Raw genomic sequence first — 13,627 nt, 5'->3', positions numbered from 1 at the left:
TTTCCCTCACTTTTTTTTTCAGCCATAGTGGTCTTTCTGCTGTTCCTTGAACCAAGCCAGCATACTTCTTCCTTAGGGTATTGACTTTTGCTGCTCTCTTTCTCAGGAATCCTCTTCCCCCTAAAGAACTTCCTAGCTAATTCCCTGGTCTTTGTCAAGTCTTTTCTCAACTCTCACCATCGTGAGACCTATACTGAGCACTTTTTGTTGTTGTTAATCCTCACCAGAGGATATTTTTCCATTGTATTTTAGGAAGAGTGAAAGAGAGAGGGCAAGACAGAGAGAAACATCGATGTAAAAGAAACACATCTATTGGTTGGCACCTGCGTGCGACCCTACCAGTCCCAGACTGAGGAGGAACCTGCAACCAAAGTATGTGTCCATGACCGAATCAAGCCCAGGACCCTTTGGTCCGCAGGCCAATGCTCTATCCACTGAGCCAAACCTGCTAGGGCCTGAGCACTTTTTTATACTGTATTCTGCTCTCTTCCCTGCCCCAACACCCCTTTAACACTTAACATAGAATCTAACATACTACATAACTCACTTGTTTAGTTCCTTGTTATTGTCTTCTAGAATATAAATTTCTCTAGCATAGAGAACTTTTATTCATGAATTATCTCAAGCATGTAGAGCACATAGTAGCTGTTCAATACGTGCTGTGAAAAATGAGTCAAAGAGTAGAGGGAATCTACACATTTTCTATAAAGGTAATTACATTCATATCCTCAAATTAAGATACTGAAAATAGATTTATTTTAAAAGGATCTTTGCTTTTAAAAGGTGACGACAGAAAAGCTAAGCAAACGACACAAAACGAGGTCTTTAGAGTATTACTTTTTAACTCAGAGAAACTCATATTACAACAATGTATTACTTCCAATAAAACTACAGCATATGAACAAAATTCATAAGATGCAGAATTTTATGGTGCTGATACAGAAAACATATGTTAACTAAGAACAAGCTTGTATTTTTATTTCTCCATATTTTATTGCCTTAGCCAGGCTGTCAACTAACTATATAAATTTCAAACATTAGGAGGTACAAATCAACTCACTAAAATATCTGTCAGAGCTTTCTGCATTAATCAAATCTGATGTATTATAACCTACATGGGGAAAATATTTGTGACAGAAACTCAAAAATAATTGAATAAGCATAATATTAAAAAGCATGGGTTTGAGTTATTACTTAAGCTTAAAGAGAAAGAGTAAGAACACAAGGTTTTTGTTAGACTTTTACATTTCCATTTATTATAAATTTATATGTATATAAAATAGACAAACATAATTCTAATGTGTCCAATTGTACTTAAACTCATAAGTAGTACACAAAAATTTCTATAATTGGACTCAAATTATATGGAAATACATTTCAATCTATTTTAGTTGCTTTACAGAATAGTTGTAAATTCAGCAGTTAATACTCAATAATTTTTTTAATTCTTTACATTTTGTCCAAAAAGGTATAATTCCTCTATTTGAATAATGAGTTTCTCTTTTTAGTCAAAAGCCAACACCATGTATGATGGTGAATGCCACAGACATTTTCACTAAAATTTTTTAAAAAGAAAAGTATGCTACCTCAAATATTATATAGCATTTTTCTGAATATTCTGACCAATTTATAAAGCATGAAATATAAAATAAAAATAAGAAACATAACTATTAAAAGGAGAATAATAATAATTATTATTAATGTTATTGATTTCAGAGAGAAAGGGAGAGATAGAAATATCAATGATGAGAGAGAATCATTGATCGACTCCCTCCTGCATGCCCCCTAGTGGGGATCAAGCCCACAATCCAGGCATGAGCCCTGACCAGGAATCGAATCTCAACTTCCTGGTTCATAGCCAGTGCTCAATCACTGAGCCATGCCGGCTGGGCTAATTATTATTTTTGACCAATAAAATTATATCCTTAGAAACCAGTGAAAATCTTAGAATTATTAAGAATTTCACTAAAGGAGAAATAAGCAATCTATTTATATGATTACTATTTTCAATAAATGTTAAAAATATAAAAAACTGGGTCAAATGGGAGTTCCATTTTAAATTTTTTGAGGAAACTCCATACTGTTTTCCACAGTGGCTGCACCAGTCTGCATTCCCACTAGCAGTGTACTAGGCTTCCCTTTTTTCCACATCCTGGCCAACACTTGTCATTTGTTGATTTATTGATGATAGACACTCTGACAGGTGTAAGGTGATACCACACTGTCATCTTAATTTGCATCTCTCAGATGATTTGTGACTGAGAATTTTTTCATATGTCTCTTGGCCTTCTGTATGTCCACAGTGATCCCATTTCTAGGAATATATCCTAAGAAACTTGACACACCAATCAGAAAGAATATATGCACCCCAATGTTCATAGCAATGCAGTTTACAATAGCTAAGATTTGGAAACAGCCCAAGTGCTCATCGGCAGATGAGCAAATTAAAAAACTGTGGTACATTTACACATGGAATACTATGTGGTGGTAAAAAAGAAGGAAATCTTACCATTTTCAACAGCATGAATGGACCTGTAGAGTATTATGCTAAGCGAAATAAGCCAGTCAGAGAAAGATAAGTATCACATGAGCTCACTCATATGTGGAATCTAATGAACAAAATAAACTGATGAACAAAATAGATCCAGAGACATAGAACCATGAACAGACTGATGAATTTCAGAGGGAAGGTGAGTGTGTGGGGAGAGATTAATCGGGGAATTTATATGCATATATGCATAGCCCATGGACACAGACAATGGTGTGGCGAAGGCTTGGGAGGGGTGGGAGTGGGGTGGAGGGGGCCAATGGGGGAATAAAAAGCAGACATCTGTAATACTTTCAACAATAAAGATAATCTTAAAGAAAAACACAAAGAAAAAAAACTATTGTGACCATAGCAGAACATTTCAAGAGATAAGGTTTTGATGGGAAAGAGAAGGTCTTAACAGGGAAGGAAATTTTGCTATTTCTTCATTGCTTTCCTGGCCCCACACCTCATCTCTCACAGGTTCATTTTGGCATCTGGGCTTTCAAGGGTGTCTGGCATTGCTCTCAATGTTCTCAACCTGTCTCAGAGAGATGACCTTGGTTAAAACACATAGTGCCAAGAAGGTGAGCAAACATATTAAGAACAGTATGCCATATATGCCAGGTCCCTTGAAACAGTAAGGATGGACTGGCTCCCGGCAAGTTTTATAGGAATTGAGATATGTATTCCTTCATAAAAAATATGTTGCGAATTTTAAGTTTCCCTTAAAAATATATAAAAACTAAGATTATGTTCATATTTATGACAGTGTGTAAAACACACCTAGAATAAGCATAAAAGAAATTGTGCAGCAGTTATAGGAGGGAAAATACAAACCTTTTTGGGGAGACTTGAAAGATTTGCCTGCATGAAATCCTGAACCATATAAAGATATCAGTTCATCCCAAATTGATTTATAAGGTTAATGTTATTCCAATTGAAATCATTTCTGTCTTGAACTAGAATGACTGAATTATCTTAGGTTTTTCCTGCTCTAGTGGCTTCAAAATTATGTATGTAACTTTATTCTTCTTGTATTTTATCCTAAAATTTTAACAAAACAATGTAAATATTTTTGTCTATATCAATATAAAGACTTACTTTATAACCTCTCCCCCAAGAATGCTCATTTTAATCCCTCAACCCAAATCACCATCAATTCCCATGTTCAGCTGAGATCATCTGAAATTTTAGTTCTAGATTACTTTTTAGAAAGCTTTTAAATTAATTTGCTGTAACCTCAGCTGCTTTATTCACACTTAACTATAAATTTTACTGGTGTCTTTATTCAGTATAGATTCTTATGAGATAGAGGCAGAAATGTTATTATTATATGACTATTCACAGACTTGCCCGTGGTTCTTGCCCCCTTCTAAAAGGATTATTTCTCCCTGGCTGGTATAGTGCAATTGGTTGAGCATCATCCCATGCACCAAAAGATTGCTGTTTTGATTCCTGATCAGGGCACATGCCCAAGTTGTGTGCTTATTCCCAGTAGGGGGCATGCAGGAGGCAGCCCATCGATGATGTTTCTCCCTCTCTCTCTAAAATCAATAAAATAAATAAAAATATTTCTAAAAAATAAAATAAAATTTTAAATGAAAAATAAAAGGATTATTTTGTCTTTCCAACTTCATTCCTGATGTCAGTTAATATGGATTTGATATAGAATAATGGACAAGTTGAAAATGTAGAGGCATGCTTGTCAGCTTGCTTATTTATATTGGAAAAGGCAGGGAGTTACTCTACAAAGAAGGAGGAAACAAAGTATACAAATGGGCATGGATGTGGTAGGAAAAAAGTTTTGGAGATTTTAGAATAGGGAAGAGAGTGTGCATTTGGGGGCAGCTGGCATATATTGAGAAAGAGAAAAACAGGTACAGGAGACTTAGAAGTTTTCAGAGTGCGTTGTTAATATTTTCCTTTGGTATTTTCTCAAGAAACTTTAGGAAAGATTTTATTAAGTTTAATCTATCCATTTATTTGCTGTTTGTTTTACCGTTGTATCTTTAATGTGACTCCCAATTGAGACTGAACCATAAGTACCTCAGTTTTGAAAAGGTTTATGTGTGCATCGTCCTCTTCAGAAATTAGGACCCAGTAAGAAAAATCAAATTCCTTTGGCACTTGAGAAGATGTTAAAAGCTTCAATTAATGGGTCAGTTACTTTTTACTTTATAACAAATCATCTGGAAACTTAATGGCTTACATTCTTATTTGTTATGATTCTGTGAGTTGACTTCTTCTAGCCTGGGTTGGCTTCACCCTGGTTAAGCTCACATAATAGCAGAATTTCCAACAGCCTCTTCTTGAGTTATATTTGCTGTCTTCTCATTGGCAAACCAAGTCACCTAGCCAAGCCCAGAGTTAGTTCTGGAAGTAGAATCTACCTTTTGGTGAGGGTCATAGCTGCAAATCAGTTTTCAAAGAGTCCTGGTTAGAGGGAGGAGAATGACCCACGTCCATTTGTTCAATCTGCCATTCTTAGTGAGAGAACATGTTAGTGAGGAAGGCAGTTTGGCTAATTAAAAGACCTTAATACTTAAAGTGAACTGATATACACTCAAGACAGCTAACTAAACTACCATTGTGTTTAGGAAAACTCAGGTGGTCAGATGAGGTTTGGCGTACAGAATGGAGAAGGTAAGGATTACTTGTTTTCTTTATATCTTTGTTTATCTCATTGTGGCAGTAAATCTGTTACCTTTATGATTAGTGAAGTGGAATCTAATGAAGTGTATCTATTAATTTCCTAGTGCTTCTGTCACAAATTACTACAAAGTGAGTGACACAAAGCAGCACACATTTATTCTCTTACATTCTAGTCATGAGAGAAGTCTAAATGCGCAGGCAGGACTGGGTTCCTTCTAAAGGTTCTAGGGGAGAATGTTTCTTTGCCTTTTCTGGCGTCTAGAAGCTGTCTACCTTTCTCTGCTCACGACCCCACATCACTTGGAACCCTGCTTCAGTCTTCGGCTCCTCTCACTCTACCCTTCCTGCCTCCCTCTTATAAGGATCCTGTGGTCACACAGGGTCCTTCAGATAGTCCAGGATAGTCTCCCCATCTCAAAATCCTTATCACCTGTAGAGTCCGTAAGGTAACATAATCGCATGGTTGGGGATTTGGATGTGGACATTAAGATATCTTTGAGGGGAGCCGTAATTCAACCTGCCATAATGTATTTATGAAATTAATGCATTTGTTTTTAAGATCCTGAGGTAATCTGATATTCAGCCAGGTTAAGGAACCCTTGTCCTAAGGAATTTCTCTGACTATAGCCACAGTTTTCTCTGCTTTGGTGATTTTGCCATTCAGAAACTGCCAGGTGGCTGCATTTTCCTAGTGGATCACTAGGAGTGATGCCACAGAGACATACTGGTAGTCATGCCATTGTTCATTTCTGGGAGTTTCTTATCTCCTCCTACACAACTATAATGTCTTCTCAGAAAATCTTCCCACAATCTCTAGATTATCTGTCCAAATGTCCACATATTACCCTAAGAATCTCTAGGAAGTCACACACTTAGACAAAATAAAATTTCAGGTGGTATTTGTGGGGTTTTTGTTTCTCCACTAAGGGGCTCATTTTCCTTTTTTTCTAGAATAACTGGACTTGAGGCTGATGACCTCAGGAGGAGACATTACAGAGACCAGACCATATCTGTTGATAACCACCCTCCCTCCAGACACACAGGGATCTGGTAAAGAGACATAAGTTTCATGTTTGGCCCACTACTATTATCTAAGTACTAATGCAGTCCTCTTCTGATTGATCAGTAACACACGACATACATTTTCACACAAATAGTTGGTGGTGCTTTTGTATGCTTACTGAGTACATGGCAGTATCCAAAACCTCGGCCTGGAGGAGTCTGAAGGTAATATGTTCTGAAAAAGTGGATTTGGGGATTTAAATAGAACAAATATAGGGCTATTGATTCCAGAATTAGGTTGATTGCCTTAAAATTCCATTTTCCTGTTTGAGCATTAGCATCAGTAAGGCTGGGACAGATTCAAAAACCACTACGAGAGCACTGGCCTCTTAAGAGGCAGCCCAAAATATCAATGTCAATCTCCCAGGGAAAGTACACAATTTAAGACTGAAAGGTGGAATTTTCCTGGTCTGCAATTCAAAACGTGTTAGTCCAAAAAATGAAATCTGTACCGATTAAGTATTTATACCTTAAACTGTTATTACTAGCACATAACTTCATATTAATACTCCCAGAAAAAGGGGTTTTTATTGTGTACTATGCTTGTATTGCTTAGGTTTCTAATGTTGAAAGTTAATCAATAATCAGAGAAAATACCCAGGATCTGCTGATACCTTAATCTTGGACTTCCTCGTCTCCAGAACTTTGAGAAATAAATGTTAATTTATCCAGTCTGTGATATTTTATTACAGCAGCCCAAATAAACCAAGACAGTCCTTATAGTTCCTTAGAGCCTTTGTTCTAGATGGTCATTCTGCCTAGAGTACTCTCTCCCTCTCCGACCTACCATATATGCATGGCTGGCTCTTTGCTGATACCAGAACTCTATTTAAATATCACCTCCTGAGATAGGCTTCTACTCATATCACCCAATCTAGAGGATCTGTCAGGATGCACACTAATTTTCCCTAATTTAACAGTTTTCATATTGCTTATTGCTTTCTGATGTTTTCCTGCAGACTTACACACTTAATTTTATTGTCTTTTATACCCAACAAAGTCATGCACATCGAAAGGAAATTAATTAGAAGAAATATTTTAATATAGCTATTCGCCCTTTCTCTATAATAGAAGTGTCAACCAAATTCACGATCAACAATGACAGATGGAAACACACGCGTGTGATTGGTGCCAGCGAGAGCTTTATATGTATCACGCATGCGCAAGTCAACTTAGCTTTTTATAGATATAGCATAAACTTGCTTAATTAGACCTGCTTTCTAATTTAGCTAATCTTTTTCCAGCCCAGTGAAGCACCCCAATTTCTCTTTCAGGTAATTGTCAGCAACACAGCAGTAAATATCAACATGAAGCGGATTATTATTGTAAATCACGCAGGGAGAACAAAGGGTAAAATATTTAACTGCAGCAGTGTTTGACTATATTCTGCACAGTGAGAAAACCTGAAGTCAGTTTCAAGGTCCACCATTTCTTTTCAGTTGGTTCAAATTTCTAAGCTTTCTAAATCTCCATTTTTCTGGCTAACGAGAAGAAAATAGGATTCCACGAGTCTCCTATCTACCTACTCCAGGACTTCTGTGAGGATCAAATGAGATGAGGCATGGGAAAATGCTTCACAGACATTTGGTTAAAGTGTAAAATCTTTCCACCTGGGTATAAAGCAAGTCATTTTCCTGGGCTGAAGAAACTGCAAGGAGGCTAGTCGCTAAGGAGAGGAAACCGGGCATTGCTACCTGATGTCATTACCCAGATGGCCAGACACTTAGCATATTAGCCTTTTATATATATAGATTATAATATAAATCCAAGAGAACAAGGAGAGTTTGTATATTTGGTTTACTGTATCTGCAATGCCTAGAAATATGCTTAGAGCAACATGACCACTCTGGAAATATATTTTTTGCTGTCTCGTTTCTACTTTAGAATACATTCCCTCAAGGCATAAGTTATCTGAAACTTTAAGGGTTATTTCAGTAATCCATGGGAATCTGAAGTAGCAAGCAATATATTTTCTCTAACCAAACATTCACTCTGGTATTAGGATTCTCATGATTGCATAAATCAGATGTCCTCAGGCATTCGAGTTATAGCCTGAATTTGAGTTACCCACCTTACCTTCATCTACCCAGCATCTAATATTGCCAAAAAGAAGTGGCTTGATTGGTTCAATCAAACATGGAGCAGAGTTCCCATACCAGGATGTGTGCCCACCCAGCCAAACACTACAGGGAACAAAGCTAGAGCTGGATCCACTGGGTCTAGTGAACTGGGATGCATCTCATTAAGACAGTATGAAAAAGGACTTTTTATGGGATTTGAGCTGTTGTTAGGTTTGGGGGATGGCTCAAGGATGCACAGCTTTGCTCTGGATTGAATGTTCTTGGGAAATTTGGGTAATTCTGTAACTGGCCATCTTAAATCATCTAGAATAAGGGAAGACTAGAATGAGGCTAAAGCTATAATTATTACAGAAGCAGCAGTCACTCATATTAGCTGGGAGAGGGGACATTTGGTTTTTCTGTGGTTTACACAGTGACCGTGTTTTTGTCTGCGTTTAGATAAGATGATAAAGTTTGTTTTGTTTGATGTCAAGTTATCACAAAGAGTGACCCTATTAGATATTAGAATTCTGGGAGATTTGGAGAAGACCATGGCCTAGCTAGAGCTGCCCAGGTCAGCTGCTAAGCACATGGAGATCTAGCTGTTAGAGGCAGGCCAGAACCCCAAGTCAGGGGCTGCTTTCACCAGCCTCAGAGATGATTCAGCCCCACCCCCATCCCATGTCCAGCCCTCATGTGGCTCCCTCTCTTTCTAAAAAAAAAAAAAAGCAATAAAACAAAACAAACAAACACAAAAATATATATCCATCCATCCTCAGGTGAGGACTAAAAATATATATAAAGCAGAAAAAAATCAAAGGTATGTAGGAAGTCAAAGATTGGAAAGACCCAATAAGTAGTGGCCCTTTTCATTCTCTTATTCAAGAAATATTTATTGAGAGGTCAATGAGGGGGAAAGGAGACACATGTAATACTTTCAACAATAAAGAATTTAAATTAAGAAAATATTGAGTATTGGATTCAGTGGGCAATTCAGGCCCTGGAAATAAAATAATGGAGGGAAAAGAAAACAGACAAAAATCCTTGCCCTGCTGCAGCTTGCATTATAGTGGGGGAAACAAATAACAAATAAAATAAACAACTAAATTAAATAAGATTAGAAAGTAATAAGTATTTTGAAGAAAAGTAAGAGAAGGAGAATGGTTTGAGATGGAGGTGTAGGAGTGATGTTTTCAAATTTAAATAGCTTGTTCCTCACCTATGAAGTAGCCTTTGGAAAAAGATTTTAAATAGGTGAGGGATAGGCTATTCAATTATCTTGTCAGATTAGTCTGAATGGCAAGAAGGTTCTCATTACTGACATTATTCAGACCAACAAGAGAAGACTAGCCTTGCCTGGTGCTGTACACATAGTAGGTACTCTATATATTCAATGAACTAATTAACACAATGGGTATTCAAAGAAGTATCAAGTAATTGACTAGTTCTAGAAGCTCAATCAGTATATAGACATGAGAACAGATTGATTTGGAAAAAAATTAAAAATATTTAGCAATACCTTGATAAAATAAAGTACGCATTTAAGAGTTACATCTAAACAACTTAAAAGATTTTCCTTTGTTTTCTTTCTTTATTTCCAAGAGTGGGTATCATAGAGGTAATTTACGCAACAAGAAGATGATGGATTAGAATGTGGGTACTTTGTTCAACTGGTGTGCATTTCTTTGTTGTCCTTTTGCTTCTGTCCATTTTCTCAAAAAGGAACTTCTTGCCCTGGTCAATGGTGGCTCAGTTGGATAGTGTTGTCACAATTACCAAAAGGGTCTCTGGTTTGATTCCTGATCAGGGCACATGCGTGGCTTGCAGGTTTGATCCCCATTAGGGGGCATGCAGGAGACAGCCAGTGGATGTTTCTCTTCATCTCTCTTCCTCTCTCTCTCAAATTAATAAAAACATTTTTTTTAAAAAAAGAACTTCTTATACAAACATTACAGTCTTATTCTGATTGACACATCAGCACACAATGACTTCTTATAGCTGAGGTATCGAATATAAAACAGTTCTATGTACACATGTACATATACAATTTATAACAAGACTCTGTTAGCAGTTAAATGTGTCTTGATTTTTTGAGAACTGAAATATTTGCTTCTCCTCCAGTGCCATGGGGAGTTCATAAATGATGGAAGTACTCTGGCTTTCAGGGAGATGCTATTTCTTTGCAATGCTACTTCTTTGGGGAACAAATATGAAAAATAAAATGAGTCATTTCACATGATACAGAGTCTTTTTATCACCTTCCTGGCTTTAAAAGAAAATGGGGCAAATCATAAAAAGACATATTGTAGGTGCAGGTTCTGCCTTAAATTTAGATATTCTAATAGAGTGTACAATTCAGTGAGTCTTTTTCTGTGTCTCTTATTTCTCCCATTCCTTATCCATGGGCAGAGTGACCTGGTGATAAAGTACTGAACTGAATAGGATGATTTATTTCTGGCTGGCAGCCTTTCTAAGCTTACAGCTCTTGGAGATGATGATTTTCCTACCAACTTACTCCACAGGAGTGTTGTCAAAATCCATCAGATTGAGCCCTGGGAATTTAATAGAAGTGAATGTGTACACATATGGCTTTAAGGACAATTTGCCAGATTTTCAGAGGTCACAGTTGTGATGATCAATTATTGTTATTTTGTTTGCTTGCTTGTATGTTCTTTTGTTTTTATGGCAGACTTGGAAACTAATACTTAAAAACTTAATGAGGCCCCTAACCTGATAGCTCAGTTGGTTAGCACACTGTCCCAGTATGCCACACTTGCAGGTTTGATCCTTGGTCAGGGCACAGACAAGAATAAACCAGTGAATTCATAAATAAATTGACCTATCTCTCTATCTCTGTCTCTCTACCTCTATCTCTATCTCTCTCTATCTCTATCTCCCTATCCATCTTAAAAAACAATTAATGAAACCACACTGAAATTACTTCACACCTACCAGGATGGCTATAATAAAAAAGACAAAAAATAACAAGTGTTGATTAGGATGTAGAGAAATTGCAGTTGAGAATGTAGTATGGTATAGTCACTGAAAAATAGTTTGGCAATTTCTCAAAAAATTAAGCATAGAGTTACCATATGACCCAGCAATTTCATGCCCATGTACATACCTAAAAGAACTGAAAATATGTGTCTACACAAAATTCATACACAAATATTCAAAGCAGCATTATTCATAATAGCAAAAAAGTAGAAACAAACCAAATATCCATCAGCTGATAAATGGATAAATAAAATGTGTTATATCCCTGCAATGGAATAATATTCAGCTAAAAAATGAATGAAGTACTAATACATGCTGTAACATAGGTGAGCCTTGAAAGAATGCTAAATGAAAGAAATCAGACATAGAAGGCTAGATATTACATGATTCCATTCATATGAAATGTCTAAAATAAGTAAATCCATTGAGATAAAAAAGTAAATTCATTGTGTTCTGTGTTAGCCCCTAAAAAAAGACTCTGTTATTATGAAGTTTAAGGGCTTGTTTGAGAGATAGACATGGAAACAATAATTACCATGCAATATGATAACTACTAATATAGAAAAGTCTAACACTAATGTGAAAACATATAGGAAGCAGACCATAACAGAAGGCTTCACAGATGAAATAGCATTTGAGCAGAATCTTTAAAAATATTTTTAAATTAAAAATATGTCGATGTAAGAAACGTCCAAAACTATATGAATTTTTATGAGTTTATTTGAGCCAAACTGACTACAATTGCTGGGAAGCACAACTCAACAGATTGAGAAAAGGCTCTGGGAAAATGGTAGTTTTAGCACTTATTTTATACGTCAGAGTCAAAGGGAAAAACATAAGGAGGTTACATGAAATCCATTGATGATAGATTAGGGAGGTAGGAGAAAGCAAAGCAGGGAAATCTCTAAGATTGGATAGAAAGTAAAATGAATAAATACATCTTTTACAGTGGTGAGTATACAATAGTTAATAATAATTAAGATGATGACAGTAACAACGAGGGATTCTGTGGTCTCTTGTTCTGGTGAAAAATTGTGCCCCGAGGGGATTGATAAAAAGGATATTACACTGATATTCCAAAGGTGGTATCACAGATACAAAAAGACCATAGACAGGCTCAGTTAAGTAAAGGTTGACCTTTATCAAGGAAGATACCCACCAAGGACATGACTACTTCCATAACTCGTTTTTAGTTTGGAAGTCTTAATTTCAGACCATCCTATATGGTTACTTTAGGTCTCTTTGTAAGACCCGCCATGCAGACTGCCCCTGAGCTTGTCAGGTTTAATACATGACTAGTTTTTTAATTTTTAAGACTTAAAGGATACATAAGAATTTTTTAGGATAGTGCATCAAGGGAGGAACAGTAGAATGAAGACATATTGAAAGTCATGTGCAAAGTTACAGTCATGAAAAAAAAATTTTTTTAATTCACAGACTAGTCAGAGAACTGAACTAACCTTAGTTAATATGGTTAGACCCAGTGTTTCACAAGCTAAATCTAACTGCTCCTGTGTCATTAATAAATTAATGACAATCTTCTATTTTACTGGGAGGGGGCAGTCATGAGAAGGAATGACTAGACAGATATGTCAATTTTAACTTTTTCCTTCATTGTACTTTTTGAGTTTGTTACCTATGGGTATTCATACTTCTCAATTACTGTCATTTTCTAGTGTTCAGAATTGAATAAAACGAACATCATGACTTTATCTTCATTTCCCCCTTAGCTCCAAACACATTTCTAAAGATCTCTGATCCTGCCATAAGCTTTAATTTCTTATATTTACTCCTAGATCTTAACATCCATTAGCTTCCCAGATACCCGGCTTTCTTACACTTGAACAGATGATCTGGAACCTTCTGAGTGATTTCTGTAGCCCTGTATATCTCTGCTAAGACTGTTTTTCCAACCACCTCTAATTTCTCATCTACTCCCTGTAAGGATAATTATGTAAACAAAGCCAAGTAATGATGCACATCACTTACAAAGAAAATCTCTCAATAGGAAAATGAAACCAAGAAGTTGAGTATTTAAAGGACCTTTTAGAACTACTCTGATGTCTTTGGGCAAATGTGTGTATTATCTCTTAAAAACCTACCCCTGATATGGGGATAGCAGTTCAGACATCAGAGAGAGACATAGGTTTGAATTTTAACTAAGTATAACTATGATAAGTTGAGAAAATCACTCTACCTCTTTGTACTTCATCTGTACAATGGAAATCTAATTACTTCACAGGGTTGTGGAATAATTTGGGTAAAAGCTTGGGGTGGTATCCAGCAGGTCAGAGGTCCTTAATCAATATTAAGCTTCTTCATCCCA

Source organism: Myotis davidii, unplaced genomic scaffold (genome assembly GCF_000327345.1).
Source record: "Myotis davidii unplaced genomic scaffold, ASM32734v1 scaffold168, whole genome shotgun sequence".
NCBI lineage: Eukaryota > Metazoa > Chordata > Mammalia > Chiroptera > Vespertilionidae > Myotis > Myotis davidii.
This window is presented reverse-complemented; position numbering follows the sequence as displayed.